Here is a 25,714-nt window from a genome sequence, read left to right on the forward strand (position 1 = left end):
CAAACCAGATAAAGCACAAGAAAGCAAAATTTAAAAATAAAATCAATTATCAAAATAGATAATAAATTTATGTAATTAGTCACATGATTACTAAATTAAAAAAATTAGTATTCATGTTAGGGGTCGTCCATTAATCACGTTATCAATTTCTAAGGATTTTTGGGCTGGAGTCGTCCATAAATCACTATAATTTTTAGTACATAGTTAAAAGATATAAAATATAAAATCGTAAAATTCATTTTTTTTGATAAAATTCAATTTTTTTTTATTCAGGTAAAAAATGAATATACGTGATATCTTACACCCCACCCCCCTTACCGCACGTAATATTTTATGATATTTTGTCAAACCTTTCCTCTTCCTTTAAGCCTCACGTGTTTATAGACCCCATTATAATTTTTCAATTTACTAATAATCCACAAAACCACACTAAACGAACAAAAGATATGATTAATAAACAAGTCTGTACAAAAAATAAATGTATTTAATTTGTAAAATTAAATTAAAAATATATATGAACGACTACGATCCTGACCAAATTTTCAAAATAACATCAAACCAGCAATTCAACATTCGTTGAAATGGAATTAATTTAACACACATGAAGATTATTTAAATCCTTAACATTACTTATAAACATATAATAAATTTAATGGGATGTCATTTGATTTGATTATTATATGTATAATTTTAATTTCCAACAATTCTATTAATTGTTCAGTTGACTATAATTTTTCGATTTACTAATAACCCATAAAACCACACTAAATGCTCAAAAGATATGATTAACAATCAAGTCTGTACGAAAGCTAAACGTATATAATTTGTAAAATTAAATTAAAAATAACATATGAACGACGACAATTCTGACCAAATATTTAAAATAACATCTAACCAACGATTCAACATTCGTTGGAATTAATTTAACACACATGAAATTTATACAAATCTTTAACATATAAGTATATAATAAATTTAATGGGATGTTATTTTATTTGATTATTTGATTATATTATGTATAATTTTCATTTCCCCCAATTCCATTAAATTTTCAGTCGACGAGCAATAGTCTCTGCCAGAGTAGGGAGAATGTCCGATAGGAATCGTTTTTCGTTTCCCCTTCGCTCGTCCAGTCGCTCGTCATCGTCAGTCAAATCAGTTCGAGTCGGATGCTCTGACGACTGGTCACTGGTTACTGGTCACTGGTCATTAACGGCGAAACGCACGCTCGTTAAGTTACAATTGTCCTGAATTTGATTTTTTCATTTGAAGGTTCCATGAGTGATTAATTTTATTAAATTGGTTTGTGTATTCATAATATGTGTTTGTAATGTACATTGGATTCTGGTGAGTACCCTTTATAATTATTTGCATTTTCTTATTATTAGGAAAACGTTATCTATTGTAACAAAAGAATTTAAACTATACTAGTGGAAATCATTTCAATTTAATTTTTTTTTTAATTTATTTAATTTTAAATTATATTATATTATTTATTATTTCATTAAAATATTCGTATTGGCGTTCGTACTTATAAATTAATAAATGGATATCATAAATCAGGATTTAAACGAATTTGACCTCCGCTTATACTCATATTTGTATCTGTAGTGTTTGCTATTTATATTCATCTCGCGAAAAAAATATTTTTCAAATAATATTAATATAAGAACAAATTAAAAAATCGGCTCACATACACCATCAATACATACACACACACATACTTTTTCCAAATTTATTTTCCAAATTTGATCTCATTCGATTCAGAATGGCTTGAAACGTCGAGAAAACATAAAATTAGCAAATCGGCTTTTTTGGTAAAAATTAAAAACTATTATAGTGCATTTATAAACACATTTTTTTTATATTTTCAATATGCGAAGAAATTTTAAAATAAATTTAAAAAATCGATTCTCTCTTTACTTCCTATTTATATAAAAATGATTAAAATAAATAAATTAAATTCCTCGTATGTATAAAAATTTTAATAACAAACTAATTTTAAGATAAAATTAACATAATTTCATACAGTGTATTGGTGCCATTTTAAGCAATTTCTTTATTTTTTTAATTCTTTCTATATTTTAAAACTTTATAACTATTTTTATTACCATAGGGAAACATTATCTGGTGGAAATCATTTTAATTATTTGATTTAATTTTTTTAATTTTATTTAATTTTAAATTATTTCATATTATTTATTATTTAATTAAAATATTCGTATTGACGTTCATACTCATAATAATACCTAAAGAAAATGAACAAAAATCTTTAATAGTCGTGTTTTATTTGTTTATAAACCAGTTTGTCTCTGTATGGTCGTTAGTCAGCTTCAATATAATAGAATTATAATCAGAAATCTAATAGTTTTATAAAAAATGCTTAAGAAAATGAAGAATAATTCGTTTTCTATATTAAATATTGTTCAATATTTAATATGAACACAAAGAATAAGAAAAAATATATTTGATCTAAAAGTTGGTTCATTCCGAATTGTTGTATTTGAACATTTCAATTTTAATTGGAATGTATTTTTTCTCTGTTAACTTGTTATAACAACAAATATTCTAGCAGACTATTCTAGTTACTGGATTTCTTAAAGCTGCTAAATAATTTATATACTATAATATAGTAATTTTGATTTAGATGTTTTATTTTTAAATATATTTATAAATCACACACAAAAACTATTGCATTAAATTGTAAAATATAAATTTAATATAATTTTATCAAGCTAAGAATAAGAATAATCCTATATCTGAAGATGAACTGAGGACTTAAATTGTACAATTATTTTTCATTTTCGAGCTCATGATTCTTGCATATTTGAAATCATAAAATCAATATTTTTCTAAATTATTATTTTAATTCGTTTCAATACTTTCAAAGCTGCAATTTCTCTTAACACAATGTGATAAGTAAGATTTATTTATGACATTTGTGCACTCAGCAAAAATAAATGACTCTTTAACATATAATATGTGTTACACATTTATATGTGCGTATTCATACTAATATGTGTCAAATGTAATAAATTAATTCATATTGTTACACTAATATTCAAACATTAAGTTTTCAAACTAATAATGTAATTTTAAAAACTCATAGGTCAATGTGCTTTTTTAATTTAACTAGCACTAAACATTATTATAATATTTTTATTTATTTACAATATAAAATTATAATATTTTTACAACTTTAATATTTAAATAAATGTTAATATGTTAACAATTTATAAAGTATCTATTTAATAATATTCTACAAACATGCATTAAGTTCTTCAGAAAATTCTCTTTTTTTTTAATAAATTTACAATCAAATCATCAAATTGATATTTAACTGTCCATATTAATAAAAGATTAATAACAAGTATTTTAAAAATGTAATTAACTAAATACTTTTAATGATGTATCAAATCGCGTACTTAAACTTTGTACCCAGCTTATCAAAAATCTATTGTTATTTGTTCATCGATAATATCTAGATTAAAAACAAAAAGATAATATCGATAACACATAATTAAATTTAAAATAATTTTTAGTCCAGTATCGAAGGTGCAGTTTGCTGATAAGATTTTTGAATGCCGCATAAAAGATTCGGGTTATCTCTTATTTTTTGAGTCAATATTTTTCTTATTATTTATAACCCAATAAATTATATTTGATCAATTTCTCATGATCTTGAATTAACAATACGATGTTTACAAGTCGTGACTTGTAACTTTCATACATACTTGCAAATTGTATTTTCAAAGATTGTGAAAGATTGTAAATGAAACTTGCATCTGTATATATAACAGATTGACTTATTTTAAATTAACAATATTTTTGTTTTAGAAATAGATACAAATATGTGCGCACCTGATTATATTTTTGATACAACTTGTAATATTTGCCTCGGGCAAATTAAAACAAATAGCACCTACATTTAATTAGAGCACGTTTTCAATAATAATTTTTTTGCACGCAAAGCACAAAAGGCGTAAAAAAATTATAGGTCTATACTTAAGTCTTATATTTCATAACAAAATTTTAATGCGTAAAATATGATAATAAAAATTATAAAAAAGCTAGCTCCTCTCATCTCAACTCTTTGCTCTCTAGTATTCGCAGTTATGAGACAAAATGTTTAGAATGTTCACAAATTCAAATATATCTTAAGGTTGTAGCATTTAGTCATTCAAATGATTCGTTTTTTTTTCTATTAATTTATTGATCGGTTTTCGAATAACTGCATACTAATATTTTTTCTTAATTAATACAATTTAACTTTGTGCACCTCGCTAATGTTGTTGACCACCTTGCGCACCAACGTAACACTTTTCTTTGAAATATTATTATAAAATTTTAAAATTTATATTTATATAAAATTTTAAAATAAAATAGTCGTACTTATATTAGTGACTAATTTACTAAATAAAACAAACAACATTGTAGATCCTAATTATTTCTATTTGTTCTCAAGGTCTAAATAATAATAATGCACTGTAGAATGATAAAATTAATAAATACATTGCAAACGATAATAAAATGAAATTATCAAATTTAAGATAAAGTCTTTAAAAGTATGTAAATCATATGGTACGTATTTCTAACAATGAGTATAATTAGAAAAAATATTTTATCATTATTATATAAAAACAAATGTGAAATATAAAATCATTAGCTTAGATATTCAACCAATTCAGCAAATAAAATATTTTTAAATCTTATTAATAATCGAAAAGTTGCAATACCAGAAAAAAGTGTTTAAAAGCCTTCCCCAAAAAGGCAATTTTATAGTTGAAGGTGTGAATTTAAACTTGAACTCAACATTTCTTAAGGAAACAAAACAATTTAAAAAACTCAAATTTATATAAGACGGAATTAAAAATGTATATATGTTAACATTGTCTATAAAAGTTGGGTTAATGGATTTAAATAATTCACTTAGATATTTTTTATCGTGATTTATCACATCGATATTAATGTATTCATAAAACGTTCTACATATTCCATTTAAAATATGATGTATATGTATATATACACGTGATATAAATGATTAAGTGCTACGTTAATTCTTTAGATAAATAGAACCTAGAAGAATGTGCATATATCACAATATTTTTTATACAATAATTCAACAAAAATGCATTTAATATCGGATTACTCAGATTGCACTGTATATGTATACATTTGATCTCAAGGTAGGCAAGTTTACCGGCGCTTTCAGCGATATGTTTTATTTAGTATAGGTCATGGACTTGAATGTAGAGATAGTTCAAAGCATATCTTTCGAGATTTGGTTATTGTTTAATTATTTTATTTTTTAATCAAAATTTATTGAATTCGACATTTTGATGTTTGCTTTTATATGCAAACGTTTTCTGAAATTATAGACCAGTACAAATATTTTTTTCCTAAAGATGATATTTTACGAAAAATACCTGGAAGATTTGTTGAAGTCATCGATTTGTTTACAAACACTTTATAAATAAAATTGCACACGAGTAAAGTTCAAACATAATTTTTAACTTCCCTTAGGGTAAGTTATAGTAATCGCAAAAAAATCGAAAATGAAAATTTTTATATATCTCTACGTTTCAGAGGTTTCTAAAAATTTTGGCATACCTTAGAAAAAATTAATGTATGTGTGTGTGCGGATACAATTTTTGTTTTGTTTTAATATATAGTTGCCAATAGATTATGCTGAACCGAAACTAATTATAATACTTTATTTTTCTAAATAACTAATTCATTGTATTAATAACAACAAATGATCATGTCGAATAATATTTAAGCAAATATTTAATGTAATGAATAATTAAATTTAAAAACAATTCTATACAATAAACATCATGGTATTAAATAGTGCTAATTGATATATTATTGAACATGTAATAATGTAAACATGTCAAAAAACTAGTTTGGTTTCTTATTAATAAAAAATATTTATTTGTATTAATATCATGTAATTAATTACGTACATATTATGAATAAAATCACTGATAACGACTAATAGATTTCTATAACAGAAAAAAACTGCTTTGCGTGCATATTAACGACTCGACAAGTTTTTGCCATATTTTTTAGATTTTACATTTGCTAAATATAAATATTGGATTTGCATGTATATTCTCTGGGATTCACTATTAATATTTGTTTTTTTGTCTACGAATTTCTGTTAATTAAGTGTTTAGTTTTTCATCTTTTATTTCATACCTAATTATTATACGAATATAATTATACAAGGAGGGTAATTTAAAGTGAAAGGGCTTGTTTTTGAAAATCGATTATATAATTTGTAATAGTTGTAAATATCCTTATTTCTTGAAAATAAATTATAATCGATATGAGAATGATATTTCTTCACATATGTTTTTCAGAAATAATTTATTCAATATAACTAAATAGTGCACCTTGTATATACAGGATAAATGAAAATATAAACTTTCCAAGTCGGTTTTTGTATATTTACTTTATCTTGGTATAAATGTTAATATAATTGTGTGGCAATGATTTATATCAATTTTCTTTTTTCCACAATGACCATACCCTAATAGTCACAATTTTATACTTTTCTAACCTTATGAAACACGTGTCAAAACTTATCACGCTGTTTAATGTTTAACATTTTATATCATAATCAATCTTATATCTTAAGTGGCCTTATCACTTAAATGTTACCATGGCTAATAATTAAAAAAATGCGATGAAATATGATAGAGTGCGAGTGTGTAACTATTTCATAAATATTTTTCTTCCAGATTTTAACACGTGCTTGAACAAGTATCATCCGAGATGTTGACAATAAGCAGTACTTAGAATTATCAGTGCCATTAAAGATTCGTTTGTGCAGAAATAGACGGAAAAAGTAATTTTAATATCGTTAGTGATTTTTTGTTTGTAACTTATTTGACAATGACGAGCACAATTGGAGTGGGTTGTGACATTCAAGTTGTGGAACCTAAATCTTGTTCCTTACCGGTACCACAAGAACCTTTAAGGGAGCCTTTACCATCAGACAATGGTTCGTTCTATAGTCGGCCGAGGTCGCAAAGTGAGGCACTCACGGATTGCCCGAAGACGCCTGTGGATATACAGTTCAAAGACATCAAGATGACCGTGTCGTTGGGGTTCAGGAAAGGTGAGTCAGAGAAAAATATAGTATTGAACTGAAATTTTTGTAGTATTCTACTAAACTTGTTTTAATCTATTATATTTTATTTTATTTTATGCTTTCAAAATATTTGCATCTTTGCATATCTATCACCTGCGCCGCGATGCTCAATTTCCTTTTTAAGTTTTGGTTCCTGTTTGTTCGAGCTTTCAGAAAAATAGATTGAAATCATATAGACATATGTCTCGAAATTTCCATTTTTAACCACGAGCAATATCTACTTTATCATTGCCAAATTTATCGGATTTTTTTCTCCACTATTATTTTTCAAAATAATATTTTACAACTCTTCGGTTAGTTTTCGTCATTTGAGCCTAAAAATTATATGTGTAAACAAAAACACATTTCTTTCACTTCTTTTATTTTTCTTTCAATAGCATCATGTACTATTAATTATCAATAATCTTTTTCCGGAATATTAATTTTTCATTGTTCAAAAATTATAATTTTCGAAGTATGAATTACATAGAAGTATAATCAACTTTTCAAAGCCCATATAAATTTAGCATCCCTTATATAAAGAAAATAATACTGTAGGAAATATCGTTATCGAATTTCACCAAATATAAAAAATATCATTTTAATTCAAAATTTGAACATAATAAAAATGAGTTGTTTTATTAAATATTTTTATATTTAATAGTCTTCGTTAGTAAAACAACCAGTATCGTTATTTGTTTTAGTCATGTAGGGGATAAAAATGTTTATACATATAATGGAATTAATTGGAAAATATTTTAAAATTCATAAGCAAGGAATTCTCTTTTAGTGTATAACTTTAAAACTCTTTTAGACTTTTATTTGATTGATTTTAATATTAAATTATATTATGCTACCAAGTAGGTCAATAACGTCATTACCTAATATCATAAATCTCATATAAATTATAAATACTAGTTGAATATCTCATTTTACGTTCACTTAACTAGGTAACATAGGTAACTATTATATTATTATCATTGGTAAATGCAATTTTTCGAAGGACGCCTAAGGTGTAATTTTCTTCAGATGCATTTTGCACTTTAAGACAATTTCCATGAATAAATATACGTTCGAAACATACGTTGAATGTGATAATTTAGCTAACGGTATCAGACATGAAAATACATACGTATAGTGAGACAATAATTAAGTACATATAATTTTAATGTTAACATATGATTATTTAAAAAACGAGGTTATAGTGAATTAGACTAAAACACTATAAAACATCTGCTTTTCATATTGTTTGCTGAATTTTCTTTGTCTATCTCTATTTAGAAATATGTTTCCGAACAAGGATGGTATTTGAAATATATGCATAAGATCCAAATAATTTGAACAAGTGCAAGAACTATTTATTTGTTTCACATAACTCTATAACTGCAAAATAATTTTTAAAAATGAATTATAAAAATTGAAAGAATTCAATCAATTGAAAAAATAGAGTAAATGTTTTGCACAATCTTTTTAATGCGATTTAGAAACCTAAAATTCTTCTAACCACTTGCAGAAGTACTGTAAATTGGGCAGTACATCTATCAGCATTAACATTTTCACTTAATTAGTTTGTAATCAATTAAAAAAATATCCTATATTCGAATAAGTTTGCAATGTTATTTTGCTATATACTTACAGTAAATTTTAATAGTAAATTATAAAAATTGAAAGAATTTAATCAACTGAAAAAATAGAGTAAATATTTTGTATCCTCTTTTTAATGGAACTTAGAATTGTAAATGTACTTTCAGAACTACTGTAAATTTTGTGCATATAATCTATCGGCATTAACATTTTCTCTTAATTAGTTTGTAATCAATTAACAAAAATCCTATTTTTTAGATAAGCTTGCAATATTAATTGCAAGCTTATAGTAAATTTATATTTTAAGTAGGTACCTCTAACTTATACTGCCTAGTTGATTTTTTAGGATATTTGACAGATTGAAGAGAAGTAAAATATGAATACGTAGAAAATTATGTATCTTACAAAAAGAAGTGTAAGACAAAGGTCCTGTAAATTTAAATCCAAATGCTTTGTAAAATAGTTCTTGTCTTGAATAATTGTCTGCAAGATCGATTATCGTTTTGTGTATCTAAAGGCATATTATAGTATGTATCCAGATACATTTTTCTAAATATCTAGTATTTGCATATTATTAAACCTCCAATTAATAATGTGTCACATTCTATCCGTGCATATAAACATCACATACGCATGACGAATTTTTGAATTTACGGAAGTAAATATTTATAGCACATGTATCGCGTAGTATAAATTTTTATTCTTTTTGCGTTCGACGGGCTATCAGCGAGGTGACATTTTTTCAAACAGAATCATAACATAATGACATTCTGCTACATATATAAGTCTCCTGGTTTATGATAAATAATATGTGAAATGATAGCAAGAGAGCTGGTGCAATACACTAATTAACTTTGCTGTAAATCACACGTTTAATGCATATTTTCGTAACAAAATTTTTCATTTTATTGTACTTCTAGCTATTCTATTCTACCTGTACATACCACTGAGGTGGTATATATGCTGTCATTTATAATATACTTTTAATAATACTTACTTAGGATTTTTATTTATTCATTTATAAGCGAGCCCTAATTAATATTAACTTATTTTCTGTCTTTACATTTTTTAAATATTTTTTATATAAAATTTTTACATTTTTTAAGGATTGCAAATTAAATATTCTGTACGTCATCTTTGAATTATCGATTTTTATTGGTATTTGTTATAATTTTTAGTATTAATTTGAAAGGTAGAATAAAAAATATAATAAAGTAAGCATTTAAAATAAAATATTGCTTGAGACCTTTTATGTTGAAATCACCATTCTCACATTCATTGTTTTAGTTACATGCACACATTCGAATTACAAAATATGCAATTAAATAGATGTTTCTTCGAGATGAAGAAATATCTCATTTCTAGGTAGAAGACTAATCTAGTTTTTTCTGTTCTCTATCTATCTGAAGTTTATATTTGTATTATCCGTGATTGTCTGGTGTTGAAATAAAGACATATTTTATGAACATTTTAACACTCTTTATCTTTTGATCGAAAATAGAGTACATATCTATGGTAAGTTATTTCTATAATATTTAGAACTAAATTAAATATCTCAAAATTTTCCTCGAAAATGAAATGCCCAACTGAAATTTTCTCATGCACAGAAAAGGATTATGAGCGTAACCTTAATGTGCAAGTTTTTCATTTTTATCTTTAAGAAATGAGGGGCTCAAACATAGTCAGAAGTATAGGAAAAAAAATAACTAGAAAATTAAGAAAAAAAAATTCAAAAACGAATTTCTTAGTTGGTTATGTTAAGTTTACTAATGAGGAGAATAATCTACTAATAATAATGAAGAAAGATTTCATATTTATTTCAACAAAAACTTTTCTTTTCTTCACTATTCTAAGAAGTTGCTAACATTGTCTGCTCTTGCAATAGAAAATCTTGGAAATATACCTTAAACAGATTTAATAAAAAGTGTTATTAGAAAATATATAACCCCAGCTTTCTATTTATTATAACATAGCGTTCTACGCTAACACCATCAGATTGTACAAATGATCGTTCGCGATAATTGTTAAATAAACAAAATATCAATAATATGTGTGCACATATGTTTTATGATTATAAGAAATTTGCATTGCAGTTCGAAGAAAACAATATTAATGCATGCAGAAACTTTGATCTGTCACATATACGTCTTGGGAAATAGAACTTTGAATAGGATAAATCAATTATATGAAATCACCGGAAAATTTATTTATTATGGAAATCTTATTCATTGACCATTGTACTAATAATATAATATAATAACTAATAGGATTTAAAACTTGCGTAACAAAGAAATATTTGCGTGATTATAATAGACACGTTTTTAACTTTCATAAGGAGACTTTTTACTATTAGCTAGCAAATCTGATTTGCTAATTTTAGGTTTCTTAGACGTTTTAAATCTTCCTGAATTCTTTAGCACCAGAATTAGGAAAAGTATGTATCAGAGTCAAAATTTCACCAACATTTTCCCAAAAACGGCTACACCGATATCAAAAACTTAAATTCTTACAACGTGCCTTAAGGAAATTGCCACTTACAATAAGAGTTACGCATAGATATAGCGTGCAGCGTATTTTTCGCAACTTTAATTAATTTTTATGATTAAACCACTTCTCACAGGCCTATAATATTTTAAACAATTCGGTTCGACTGTCAACTCTATCAAGTTTCATCAAAAACCCAGAAGAGTAAACCTGAGGTTCTCCTTGTTAGTTATACTATGTCATATTAAGTCTATTTATCCATTGAGTCGATGATGTCATTAGATTTAATTGTATTACTCATATAATTTATTTACTAATATCTGATTTTATAACATAGGAAAAGTGAATTCCTAAGATGAGAATATATTTAATAAGACTCTAGTGTTAAGAAATATTGTGGGAATGTGAACTTTGTACCGCCGCGGTTATCTCGGGAACAAACGCGGGTCGTGCGATTTGTAAATAAACTCAAACGAAAAGGACACTTTTAAATCAAGTCCACGATTTATTTATAAATTTATCCGGATTCCAGTGACAATAAAATGAAATTAATTATATAATAAAATTTTCCATAAACAATAACCATTCAGTTATGAAGTAAAATTGCGCATTAAACTTTGCTAATATTTTCGTTCATTTATGGAATCATTTTCAAATTTATAATGAAGTTGAAAATTAGAATTGTCATATAGTATATTTTTTACGGAGTATGTATTGGAAGTAATTGTGATTTAATTTGGATTAAAAATAGGCTGTTCACCACTATGCAAATAAAAATTTTTTTTCGTAGCCAATGTTGTGCAGAAATATGTAATATCCTAATTTTTCTCACTTACTTCACAGAAAATTTTTGCCAATAAATATTTATGCAGATTTGAGAATACTTTCATTGAAATTTTTTCTAATTAGTGAAAAATGTATTGAAGTTGTAGTAGAACTTGTCTTTCCGATTATAGAGACGCACAATTTTTAGTTTATTGAAAAATATTGTTGAATTTTATATTAAGATCATATATACTCATATATATTCTCTCTTGAATTTATTCTATTAATTTGTCCGATTTTTCGAGTAACGAACGTACCATTTTTTATGATTGGCACTGATTTTTGAGTATCATTAATTTTTTTTACTATGTTTAATATTAGGTAAATATTATAGAAGATATATTAAATTACAATTTATTGCAAATATTCTAAAAAATTATGTATTTTTTTAAAATTATTTTTGAATTTTGTAATTTTCTTAAACAAATTTTAACTTTCTGAAATTATTCTGCAAACTTCAGATAGTTAAGTTTTGTGTATTTAAATATATAATACGTTTTTCTCATAAACTACTAATAAAACACTCAATCTAAATGATAAAATTATCAATGAATAATAAATTATTTGTGTTCCTCAAATTTCTTTTCGGAATACTAAACTATCTTCATTGGCTATGGCACATAAACTCATTCATTTTACTACCTAAAGTTATTATGATGACATGAATTTAATGCCAATCTGGGTCAACGTCATTTAGCACAATATTATTAAATAAATTTTATGCAATATATAATACAAACGAAGTCTGTTTTGATACTTAGAACCATATTTCATAACTCTTGTTATACAGGAAGAATAATATGATATGTCATAAGAATGAATTGGATATGCATAATTCCCCGAATAAAGTTATGTAGAGAGTTATCTGGTGAGAAATGGAAAGTAATCGTTATTTTTATGCCATCCATTGTTTATTATAGAGCCGTAATGTATTATTAAAAAAATTAAATTTTTATCAAATACAATTCATATCCAATAAATTACTACATACACTTATACACAAAAGTTAGCTAGTTTGGTTTGCAAGTATAAGTTAGAGTTGGTGACAGATTATGAAAATCAAAACTAAATTTAAAATATTTTATTCAAATGATTAAATGCATTAGTAGAAAGCTATGTATACTAATATATTTATAGTTTGCATGTTCAGCCAATTTTTGATAACTTGCAAAGATAGTTAGCAATAAACAAATATCACGATCAAATATAAATAAGCATAGAATTAATGATATAGGAAAATTTTAAAATAATATGATGTAATTGGGCGAATTATATACATCAACATTATATACAAATTCAAAACTTAAATAATTTTGAATTTTTTAATTATTTTCAAATATTTCGAAAACTGAATAAAATATCCACTGAATTTTACTTTGAAAATATTGTTCACATATTAAATTTGCAGTTAATTAATTATTATTAAATTTTACATTTTTGTGTGTCAATTAAATCAATAGCATAACGAATACTAACATCTTTTTCATATTTAAACCATTTGTTTTCACAATAATTAATCATCAGTTTCAATTTAAAAGATCAAATTAAAAAATGTTGACAATCTGTTAGTTCTACACAAAGTTCACGACAGATCATGACGTAAATGAGATAAACACACTCCGATGTATAATATTGTTATTATTATTGTTAAATATAATAATTATTATCACAATCTGGAGCAGGAAAAAATTGCACGAGATCCTCGACCATACGATGAACTATATACGAGTATCAATAACAAAAAATATCAGGAAATAAAATATAAAGAAGATTAAAATTGATTTCTATAAGCGGATAAGACTGTGGTTAATCATATTTAACTAAGATTATATCACATAAATAGGGGTTAAATCATTTTTAATAATCGACTTCGACCATATGATGAACTATACACTCAATGTATAGTAGAGTATCAATAACAAAAATATCAGGAAATAAAATATAAAGCAGGTTTAAATTATTACTGAGGCAGATAAAATTGCAGTTAATGATAGTTAAATAAGATTATATCACATAAAAATGAGCAAAATCATTTTTAATAATAATTAAGTGATTATTTTAATTTATCAAAATATATTAAAATAGAATAAAATCTGAATTTATCTTATAGATTTAACATCAAATAAATAATTATTAATTTAAACAGACAAAAGCAATTGGACTCTGTAATATTATTTAAACATATATACATATATAGTTTTTAAATTTATTGCCTGAGGTTGCATTCATTTTCAGCTGAAGAATAAACAGATTTTTACTCTTCTTTACTTTTCTGAATATGTACTTCTTTGAAGTATTTTCTAATCTTTGATTATTTTTAATTTTAACCCATAATTATATTGTTTCTATCCAACAAAAAAGTGTTCTAATAAAAAATACTTTTTTTTTAATTTTTTTTTAAATTCAGGTAAAAAATAATTACACGTGATATCTTTTTAGATACTCTCTTTCTCCTTGTGATATTTTGTGATTTTTGTCAACCCCTCACGTTGTTAATGGACCTTACCTTTCGACGCGAAGAAGGCCCATATAATAAATTATTAAAATAATTAAAATAACATCTCAATTTGATTTGTCTAATTGATTAGGCATATTCTATTCTTTAAAATAGTGTTTTCATTTCGTATTTATGTTATTGCTAAGAATGATCGGATAAAGAAATAAATCGGGTCAACTTTGCCCTCAGCATGTGGCTACTTATCTCAGAAGCCACGCGCGTTTGACAACATGACAAAAGCGTGCCATGAACAAACATTATCGCGATTCTGATTTATGAACTTACTGCATCTAGGACAATAACACTGTAATAGAAAAATAATTCTGGAAAATATCATTAAAAAATTTTTCACACCATTACACCCAGTTAATTCAGAGCACGCCTGTTTAGGGCTGGTTCGGGTCGCAATTGCATTGCACACTATAGTACAAATCAAATCATTCTCGCGAATATGAAAGTAATGAGTATTTATTGCAGATCAAGAAATATAATCTAATTTGCTGTCTAATCTTTTTTTGAGATTATACTCGGAAAAGTAGTAAGAAATAGACCACATTGTGTAATCAATCTTTAAATCAATAAAATAACGACTTATTTTGTTAGGGGGCGCCCATTAATCGCGAGAGGTTTTTTAGGGGGCGGGGGAGTTTGACAAAAAATCACGGAATATCACTTGGGGGAGGGAGGAGAGTGAGATATCACGTGTATTTATTAGTTACCTGATTTTTTTTTTTAAAAATCCAAACATTTTCAAAAAAATCCATACATTTAAAAAAAATCCAAAATTTTACAATTTTTTCTCATAACTAAAGATACGCGTGATGTTTGGTGGAGAAGGGGGGGGGGTTATTTTGAATATCATCACGTATCACCAAGGGGGAGAGGGGGTCCATAAATCCTTAAAAAAGCCATCACGTGGTTAATGGACGCTCCCTGAATTGAAAAAGTTTTCCAAGTAAATAATGATGCTCTCCATATTTTATGAATTTAGTTATACTTTAGCTATTAGCTATAGATCTCAAAAATAATTGATTTGATCAATATGAGTTCCAACAAATTACAATCTTGCCCTAAACAATTTTTCACATGCCAATTACAAAAGTTCGGTTTGGCAATTCCACTAATAATTAAGAAGTTAAGAGCAATAAAATAAAAAATGACACTTTTCGGCATCTGTTAATTCAGAAGAAACTGTTCAACTGATGTTTGCGCAAAACTATTCAACGCAATTCCGCAATTCCGCAATTAATTTCAAATCCTAAACTTAAAATTCCTAAAATCAATTTACAATATTCTAGAGTCTAGAATTTATACAAATTCTTAATTCTCTGAATTATTTTGAATAAATGCCAAAAAAATATGTATAATTTCACGCAATATAAGTTAACGATAATATTTTTTTTTATTTTTAAAAGTCGGATTTACTTACGAATATATAATTTACCCGGTAAAATTTAGAGAGATTATACCGTGTCGGGCGGTTTTACTAATATCGGATAAAATCAAAGTTATCATTTTTTTTTTTTGATTAGCATATTGTCTGTTTATATCCACAATATAATTATATAACTAGGAGCGAATTTATAGAAGAGTTAAGATTTTATTGATGATCTAACATTTAAGTTGCCAATAACCATTATATAGCAAATTTTTTATAACGTCTTCAGATTTTTTATATCAATCGTAACTTTATTTATTGTTGCACCCGGAACCTTGATAATAAAAAACAAGAATTTTGAACATTAATAAAAGAATTGCATAATCACCAATTCGCACTTATTAACGATGACTAGGCCATTAGAAATAAAAGGATTTAATCAACCTTAAAGTGACGTCAATATAAATAGATTTTTTTTCTAAATAAATCTTATGAAAACACCTTGAAACTTTGAACTTGTACTTTATCTCCGCTCTGAGTGAGGTGAGTGCAACCGGTTTCGGAGGTTAATTGTATTGTAAAATAACATTGACTGACACATTCTTTGAAACATTAAGATTCGAAGTTTTTTATTAGCAATATTCTTGAAAATGATTCAAAGTTTTTTGTCAACAACAGTTCTCTTGTAACGCTGAACATTTCACGATTGACTCAGGTCAGGAATAATCAAGTTTTTATTAAAGCTTGCATTTGAATGACCTGCGTTTGTTCTTATAAAGTATTTGTAATATATTGAACGCATTTGCTTTTTTTCTGAAATGTGAAGCAAATGAAATTTGACTCTCAAACTAGCTGATGAGTCAAAAAATCGATATATTTAACGTACCTAACTACTAATTAATTTAAATTTTAATCAATTTCTTATGTTGCACTACTAGATTATTTGCAAATGAGCAGTTTCGCAAATCTACAAACTTTATTTATAATCAATAATTTATTAATTTTAATATAATCTTTTTTTAAATTTTCAACCTAAAAGTAATAAATCATAGGAATAGATTTAGTTGATTTCATAATTGAATAATGTAGTTAATTAAACTCTAATAATGTGCGTAAATTGCGTGCAAACTTTAAACTTGGAAACATAATTTCAAAATTATCATTCTTATTTAATTTTTAACGAGATTACTTTTTGCTAAAACATGAGTCAGCATGATCAATCAACATCAAAATTCAAAATTTTATTTATCAAGTGTAAATTTCTTAACTTTATATAAGCAAATTGATGTATAATTTTATGATAATCAGAAATAATTTCACTACTTTTTTTACAACGAAGCTACAATAAAGATACAGTTTATCCTATATGCAAACTTTATTGCTTATATAAAATTAAAAATTTATTCAAAAAATAGAGCAAATTATTCAAGAATATTACACTAAATCTCACTGAATCGATAACAATTGAATAAGTTGCACGTGGGATGATAAAAAATCACTAAATATATGGTGGCGACTGCTGAATAGTATTATTAAAGTTTAATTAGGACTGTAATGCCTAGTACTATTCGATTTTTTTAGGAACTTGCTCGTATCTCGAGATAGCATTTGTTCAAGTATGCCTAACTCTAGTTTATGATTTTTATTATATTTAAGAAATTCTGCATTATAATTATGACTATATTCAATATTCTGTTTATTTCTTGCAAACAATTAATAAAATTAGGTTTTATAATTATAGATAATTTCCACCAAACCGGTTTTGACTTTGAATTATATTTATGGCACCACATTTTTATAGTCACAAAATTTAAGCCATTTGACACGTGAATAAGTAAGTAGGTTACATTTCCGCATATCTCGCAATTGTTATTTGGACTTCCTTTCTTTTGATAAAGCCTTTGAACATATCAGATTCAAAAAAACATTACAAAACTATTCTACATTCGCGTAGAGTATGGTGAGTCATCGTCTTTGGCATTATAGAACCAGTTGTAATTAAATTTTGTTTTGCTTCTCTAGATGTTAATCGAAAACTGATCTTTGTTGTACGTAGGATTCAAATATGTTTATTGTTACAATGAAAATAAATTTTATGTGGTCACATAAATTAACCCAAATTTTCGCTAATTCTCTTTTAGTATAATTATGAGTTCATTCACCGTTTGTATGCAGCTGCTAAATTTCTGCGGTTTGCAAATGCATTAAAAAAATCCCATAAATTTATCTTAAAATTTCACGTAAAAATAACAAGAAAGGAAAGATGAATTTTAGAATTCAAAACAAGTCGTTTAGTGAATGACGTCAAAACAACTTTGTATAAAATTTTTGAACGCGATTAGTAAATAAAGACATTTTTTTTATATAAAATACTGCAAGTATAGTCTGAAGTATATATTTTTAAATTCATATTCTTTGTGTTATGTTTCAGTTTAATGTGTAATATATTTTAATTATATCGGTTCTTAGACAAATATCAACTTTAATAAGCATTCAATAAAAAATAAATTATGAGTTAACAGATAAATAAGAATAAAAGAACTAAGAGACAATAAAACTGTTCACCAAATTATTATTAAAAATCTGTAAAAAGAGATATGATGATATAATATAAACTGATATTAAAGTATTGATTAAATAGTTTCCTTAAATGAATAGTTCTTCTAAAAAAAATTAGAATTAAAAAAGATATAAAATGTTCTAATAATGCATATTCATGTGCATATATGCATATTCTCATAGAAATTTGACAAAATTAGCAGAAGATCTTGCAACCAAAATATAAACAGAATAATTTTGCACTTTTGCTACGTTGGAAACAAAATATAAACAACCATTACAATACCAGTTTTCAAATATTTTTTCATTTTTTTTTAAATAATTGCACTTATGAAAACTGTGACGTTTGTTAAGAGCTTTCTGTATAATTATTTTCTAGTTATATTACCAGATAAATATTTAATTATATTAACTCAAGTTCTATGTAACTTGAAGCTGATGTTGCCTCAGAGACAACGCAATTAGAAATTAAAATTTACTTTATTATCTGACTCTCATGTTATTATGCACGCAATAGTAATTATGCAACACATGCGTTTAGACAAACTGAAATAAATTATACGGTATTATACACAATATATGATAGATAAAATATTTTCAAAATTTTTATAATCATTGACGTTGCTTCGAAAATTCGAAATCATTTAATATTAAATCAATTCATACATATTTCTGACGCAATTTCTTCTTTATTTGGCATATAATTTTATTTCTAAGTTTAGTAACAAAAATGTAGAGCAGCCAATATGTTCTCGATAATAAAATTTAATTTGGTGTTATAAGTTTTTTATAATGTATTGTCGATTAATTCGGATATATTATTTATTTAAAGGGGATAAAGAAATTTTACATGGGGTTAATGGTCGCCTACCACCAAATCAATTGGTGGCAATAATGGGGCCATCAGGCGCCGGAAAATCGACGCTCCTGGACGTTCTCTCAGGGTACAAAAAAACTGGCGTTGAAGGTGCAGTTTATGTGAATGGACGGGGAAGAGATCTCAGTAAGTAAAAAATATATTATATTTATAAGATAACTGTGATTCCGATTTGATTGAATGAATATTGTTATTATATTGGAAAGAAATAATTTAAAGAATATTTTCGAATAAGAAGAAAGGTAACTATTACTTATATAGTTTATAATTTCATAATGAAGAAAAAAAATAATAATGATAATATTGGTAGTTTGAAAATATAAAGTACACAGAAAGTTTGAAAAAGAAAATTCTGTATTAAATATTCAGTTGAAATGTGACTTATCGGATTATAAAAAGCCCTCTAAATATTTTTTATTTATTCCTGCGTATTGTACAAAATTTTCGTTGTAAAGAATATATTTTCACCAATTTTGAATTTGTTCTGCAAACTTATCACCTCATATGATAATATCGGAATTTTTGAGAAAATAAAAAGTGCGTTTACTCTTTAACACACTATACATTTCCATTCAATTAAACAATGATTTATAATGGAATATTTGCATATATATTTATCAAAATGATGACATGGTTTGTGGAATGTGCATGATTTGCGAAAACTTACCTATCATCATAATACTTTGTAAGAAAACTGTATGTACTGGAACTTGCATCTACCAATAATTCTTGTCAACAAGTGGTTCATACTATTATGTATCCTTTGCATATTGCATTACTTTATTCTAAGAATGTTTCAGTCTATATCGTCAGAGACTTATTAATTCAGTGATGCACGTAATACAATAGCATAAATCATATTTAAATAGTATTTTTTGTAAACTTTTTTTGTAAATGAACGATCGATTAATAAACAATTTTTTATTCATGACTTTTATTTATCAAATCATGCTCAATGTACATTTTCTTCGCAGATGAGTTTCGTAAAATGTCTTGTTATATAACTCAAGATGACCGATTGCAGCCTCTCTTAACAGTTCAAGAGAATATGGTTGTTGCCGCAGATTTAAAATTGGGAACACACGTGCCCAAACACGAAAAAGCAAATATCGTAAGTAGAGAAATTAAACTACATCTTGATTATATATTAATATTTGACAAGTTTCTATAATAAATTCTATAATAATAATAAAATAAAACAAGAACTATTTTCATAATGCGAGTAATCTATGAGTCTTTTAATTAAGTTTCTGTGATGAATTACTATCGTTCCTCGCGTGCTTTTCTTTGGTGGAGTTAACGAGCTAGCACTCTGTATATTTCAGTATTTACATCAGTTTTATCTCATTGATACCCAATTCTTCACTTATTTGAAGATATTGAACATAAATCTATTAAAAATTGTTAGACATATGGTAGTTAGACCTAGAACTGTATCTGCACGCCTCCGAGGCGTACATGCAGACAAGAAAGGTAATGGTACTTTTGTTATGGAAATTTTGAAAAATAAAAAGACTATTTGTTAGTAAACTAGAGTTTTTCTGAAATAACATTTGATGATATCACAAAGTATGCAATTACAAAAAACAGAAGAAAAATCACTTGTTAAGAACGATACCATTCTAGTTTTCCAATGATCTAATAACAACCTTTCGGCGAAGGTTTTTTTTATAATAATTGACTCAAACCATCCCATAATACTTTGTAAATCTTCATTTATTCAATAAATTAGAATGATATAATTAATTATAATTTCAAAAAAATTAAAATTATTATTATCTACTGTGGTTTTCAGATAGAGTCAACGCTAACAACTTTAGGTTTATATGAGCATATAAATACACGAGCTGGAAGACTATCAGGTGGTCAAAAAAAGCGTTTATCAAATCGCTTTAGAACTTATATCAAATCCTGTTGTTATGTTTTTGGATGAACCAACTACGTAAGTAATTGTTATAGAACATTAATTAAAACATAAAAATCTATCACAAGCACAAGAAATAACAAATTTAACTAACAACCAACGCTGTAACAAATATAACCATGGCGACGATGCAAGAATTATTACTTTAACTTATTAAAAATCTAGGAACCCATTAATAGAAATAATGGATTAAACTAAAGTTCCTAGACTAGAGAATATTTAGTTTTTCATTTTATAAACTTTCGACCAGATATTTTCAATCATTACTGTTTAGTTATTGAATAAAATGATTATTCTGTCTAATTTAAACTAATTACCCAAATGTTAATTACTGTAGGTAATATTATATTTTATTAGTTATTCTGTAAAGATGAGCATTACAACAAATAAACTTATTTCGATATAAAAATGGCAATTGCATATCTTTTCAAAGAACTTTATACTCCATATCAATTATATTCATATATTCTCTAAATATTAATTATTTTTTCCGATTAAGTGGTTTAGATTCGTCATCCTGCCGGCAAGTGGTGGAATTACTAAGATCACTAGCCCACCAGGGACGAACGATAGTCTGCACGGTGCACCAGCCGTCCGCTTCGCTTTTCGCTCTTTTCGACCAGGTTTACGTTCTGGCGGAGGGACGATGTCTTTATCAGGGCACCACCGACATGCTGGTCGAATACTTGGATAACTGTGGAGTGCAATGTCCGCAATACCACAACCCAGCTGATTTCGGTTAGTAATCACATAATGCACTGATAAACACTAACGATAATGGGTAATAATAAAGATAAATGCATAACAAAAAACTTCACCTACAGTTCTTTGTTTATGTATTCTGAATGGCTCAAACTCATAATTGAAATCCGAGAATAGAAAGATATGAGCTTACAAAATAGCTTAATATTTTGCCAAACTCATAGTTTTATTAACTACTAAGTACTAATTTTATAATTTGTCCAACAGTTATTGAGTTGGCTTCTGGGGAGCATGGTATAGACAAAATGGACAAAATGGTTGAAGGAACTGAAAATGGTAGATCATTAGTCTGGTTAAAAAACCATGAAAATCTACCAGATTTAAAAGCATTACGAGAAGCAAATCCGATCAGGCCCAAATCAGATTCCGATCAGAATCTAAGTGGACTTCAAGCCACGCCGATCACGAATCAACTTAAAGTTCTTTTAAAACGAGGATTCTTGAAATCGAGGAGAGATGCGGTAATAATAATAAAAAACTTTTATCCGGGCAAAATATTAGCCCTTTCCACTCGCGAATTCCGAGATTTATATATATTTTGCCGGCGGCGGCATCCGAGTGGAAAGGGTTAGATAATTGTTAATAGAGCTGATAATCTTATAAAAATAATTAAAATGTAATTGTGTAGGGACAAATTATTTGTCTTTTTATTAAAGCAATTTAAATAAATATATAAAACCAACCATTGATTTTGATCATCACAGTTTGAATTTGAAGAATGTCAATTCGATTCAATTTTTTAACAATGTCAATTTAATTACAAGTTTTATATTAATTGTATGGGAATATACCATAAAATATTCACTTTTATAATTTTACAATCTATATGCAAATTAATTTAATAAACTTTATTCTTTTCAGACTATGACGCATATGCGAATAATAGTCAACATCCTGGTGGGCATAATGTTGGGAGTACTATTTATCCAAGCTGGAAACAAAGGATCACGTGTCCTGGATAATTACAATTTATTATTTTCAATTCTGATGCATCAGATGATGAGCCCTATGATGTTGAATATATTAACATTTCCGCAAGAAATGTCGATATTGCAGAAAGAACACTTTAATCGGTGGTATTCCTTGAAGGCATACTATACGGCTATCAACATAGTCGATTTACCAGTTTCGGTAAGTTGAATTAATATATAATTAGAGTAATTGTTTTTGTAAGCAGTTCATTTGTCTTTTCACTTTGATACTGCCAAAATGATATGAATTGGAAAGATGTAACGTGTGAATCCATGACAAAATCCTTCTTAATTAATTTTTTTTATTAGAATTTTTGCTATATTATTAGTTATTTATTTTTGGATTTGATATATAATCATGTGCAATTTAATAAAAATTGTAATAAAATACATATTTTACTTAAGAATCTCATTTAAAAAAAAATACTCCTAAATTTGCTGCAAAAAGTTTTCGGATTACATGAGTGCACTGCAATGTGCTTTGAATAGGGGTAATATTTGAACAAATATCGTATCGTAAAAATTAAGTTCTGAATAACTACTTCCAAATTATATCTTGTAAAAGCTGAAATAAATATTTATTATTAATGAACGAGCAATTTTGAACGCGTTTTAATTACAAACATGGCAAAACGTTTTGAATCCCAAATATAGACTAATTTATATTATATTTTTAGAATACCTATATATAGTTATAACAATAATTTATTTACTATTTCAGATAATTAGTTGTATCATATTTTCTATGATCATCTATTTAATGAGCGCCCAACCATTAGAGCTAATTAGATTTGGAATGTTTCTGTCGATTTCCATGCTGGTAGTTTTTGTGGCCCAAAGTGTCGGATTGATGGTCGGTGCTATTTTTAACGTTGTGGTAAGTAATAAATCAAACTATTTGTAGAGAATTGTCAATTTAATGATGTCTTTCGGATACTATGCTCATTTTGTACGATTAATTTCAATCAACTTTTGCGCGAAGAAACTTGATGAATTGGGAATTGAGGAATAAGATATTATGAAAATATTATCAAATTTTCAAATTGATCTTAATTAATTATTCAAAATAATATTAATATATAACTAATCTTTCAACTTAAATTATTCATTATAAATTTGAAATAATATAACAAATTATAAGCATTTGGTATCAATTCATTCCACATTCTATCATATTTCTATTATTTTCAGAATGGAACTTTCTTGGGCCCAACAATCTCGGTTCCAGTTATGATGTTCGCAGGATTTGGGGTCACTCTGCGCGATCTACCATCGTGGTTACATTGGGGTTCCTATTTGTCATATTTGAGATATGGTTTAGAAGGTCTAGTGGGTGCCATATATGGAATGAATAGACCCACGTTGACTTGCGAGTCAGGAAAATACTGTCACTACAAGTAAGTCGAAGTTGCTAGTGGCTTAGTTAATTAATCGAATTGAACAAGTGGGATGATGAATTACAGAATCGTTTAATTAATGAAATGTCCATAAAACATTATAAGACGTGGGATGATTGGAATGAATTTTTTCGATTGATTAGATAGCTCTGTGTTCTGTTTTCTGTGGACTAATTTATTATAAACGGTAATTTATATGCGTTTATCAATTGATTCATGTTCTAAAATTCCATTCACTTTATTTATTACTTTACTTACTTACTTTAATATATTTGTAAATATTTTTTTTGTTTTTATTCAAATAGAAGGGACGCTTTTGATTTTGCATGGTGCTAGTAACCCAGTTCTGGTTAGGTCCTTATACAGTAGTATTAAACTCGCATATTTATAAAAAATATAAATTTCAACAAATGAAATTACAATTTCGAGTATATGTTTGTGATATAGACCAAGACATTCATAGTAATTTAATTTTCAGATATCCACAGAAATTTTTAAGTGAAATTTCTATGCGTGGTGATCAATTTTGGAACGACATCATCGCCCTAACTTCAATTTTACTATTTCTGCGTATCTTGGCATACTTCTTGCTGAGATTCAAACTGAATGCCGTTCGGTAAAAGATTTTAAAAATATTAAGTTTTAACTCTAAGTTAAATTTAGGATATTTTAGGAAATCATAAATATTTCAAAATTTATCAATCATCATCATCATTATTCTTCAATTTTTAAAAATTCAATATTTTGAAGAAAAATGCATTTATAGTAAAAAATATGCCATTTAGAATAAATATGTATGTATAAAAAATATACCTAAATATAGTGCCAAATTATTGTACTTATGCAGGTATCGATGGTTTCACAGGCAAAAATATAGATTTAGGAGATTTTAGATGGCATATCTTACGAAAGTTTTGTTGTCGTTTTAGATAAAACCAACGTTTTTGAGAAAAAAAAGCTATTTTTCAAAATTAATAGTGATTATCTTTTGTACATAGAGCCTATGAGATTATATTTCTACCTGTGATGGGGATATTATGGAGCAGTAGTTTATTATTTTCTATTGTGATTTATAATCTTTAATTAAATATTAATATATAATAGTAAATCTATGTGAATTTTCATGATCAATGCATTCCAATATAATAAGAATACGTCATAACATATATGTCTGATCTCATATAATATGTGACAGATTGAAAGCGCAAATAAAAATGCAAAAAATATTAACTGATAAACTTATTTTCAATAAGGTGTTTAACCCATAGTATTAGCTAGGAAATTTGTTTTAAATTGACCCAAAATTTTAAAAAATAAG

General features: G+C 26.4%; 1 pseudogene; it reads left to right on the forward strand.

Moving 5' to 3' along the window:
- The first annotated feature begins 1,179 nt into the window (after positions 1-1,179).
- On the forward strand, positions 1,180-25,066 carry LOC113384444 (annotated as a pseudogene).
- Positions 25,067-25,714: the final 648 nt, after the last annotated feature.

Source organism: Ctenocephalides felis, unplaced genomic scaffold (genome assembly GCF_003426905.1).
Source record: "Ctenocephalides felis isolate EL2017-DRISC unplaced genomic scaffold, ASM342690v1 CF-g0.4_SCAFFOLD_03571, whole genome shotgun sequence".
Taxonomy (NCBI): domain Eukaryota; kingdom Metazoa; phylum Arthropoda; class Insecta; order Siphonaptera; family Pulicidae; genus Ctenocephalides; species Ctenocephalides felis.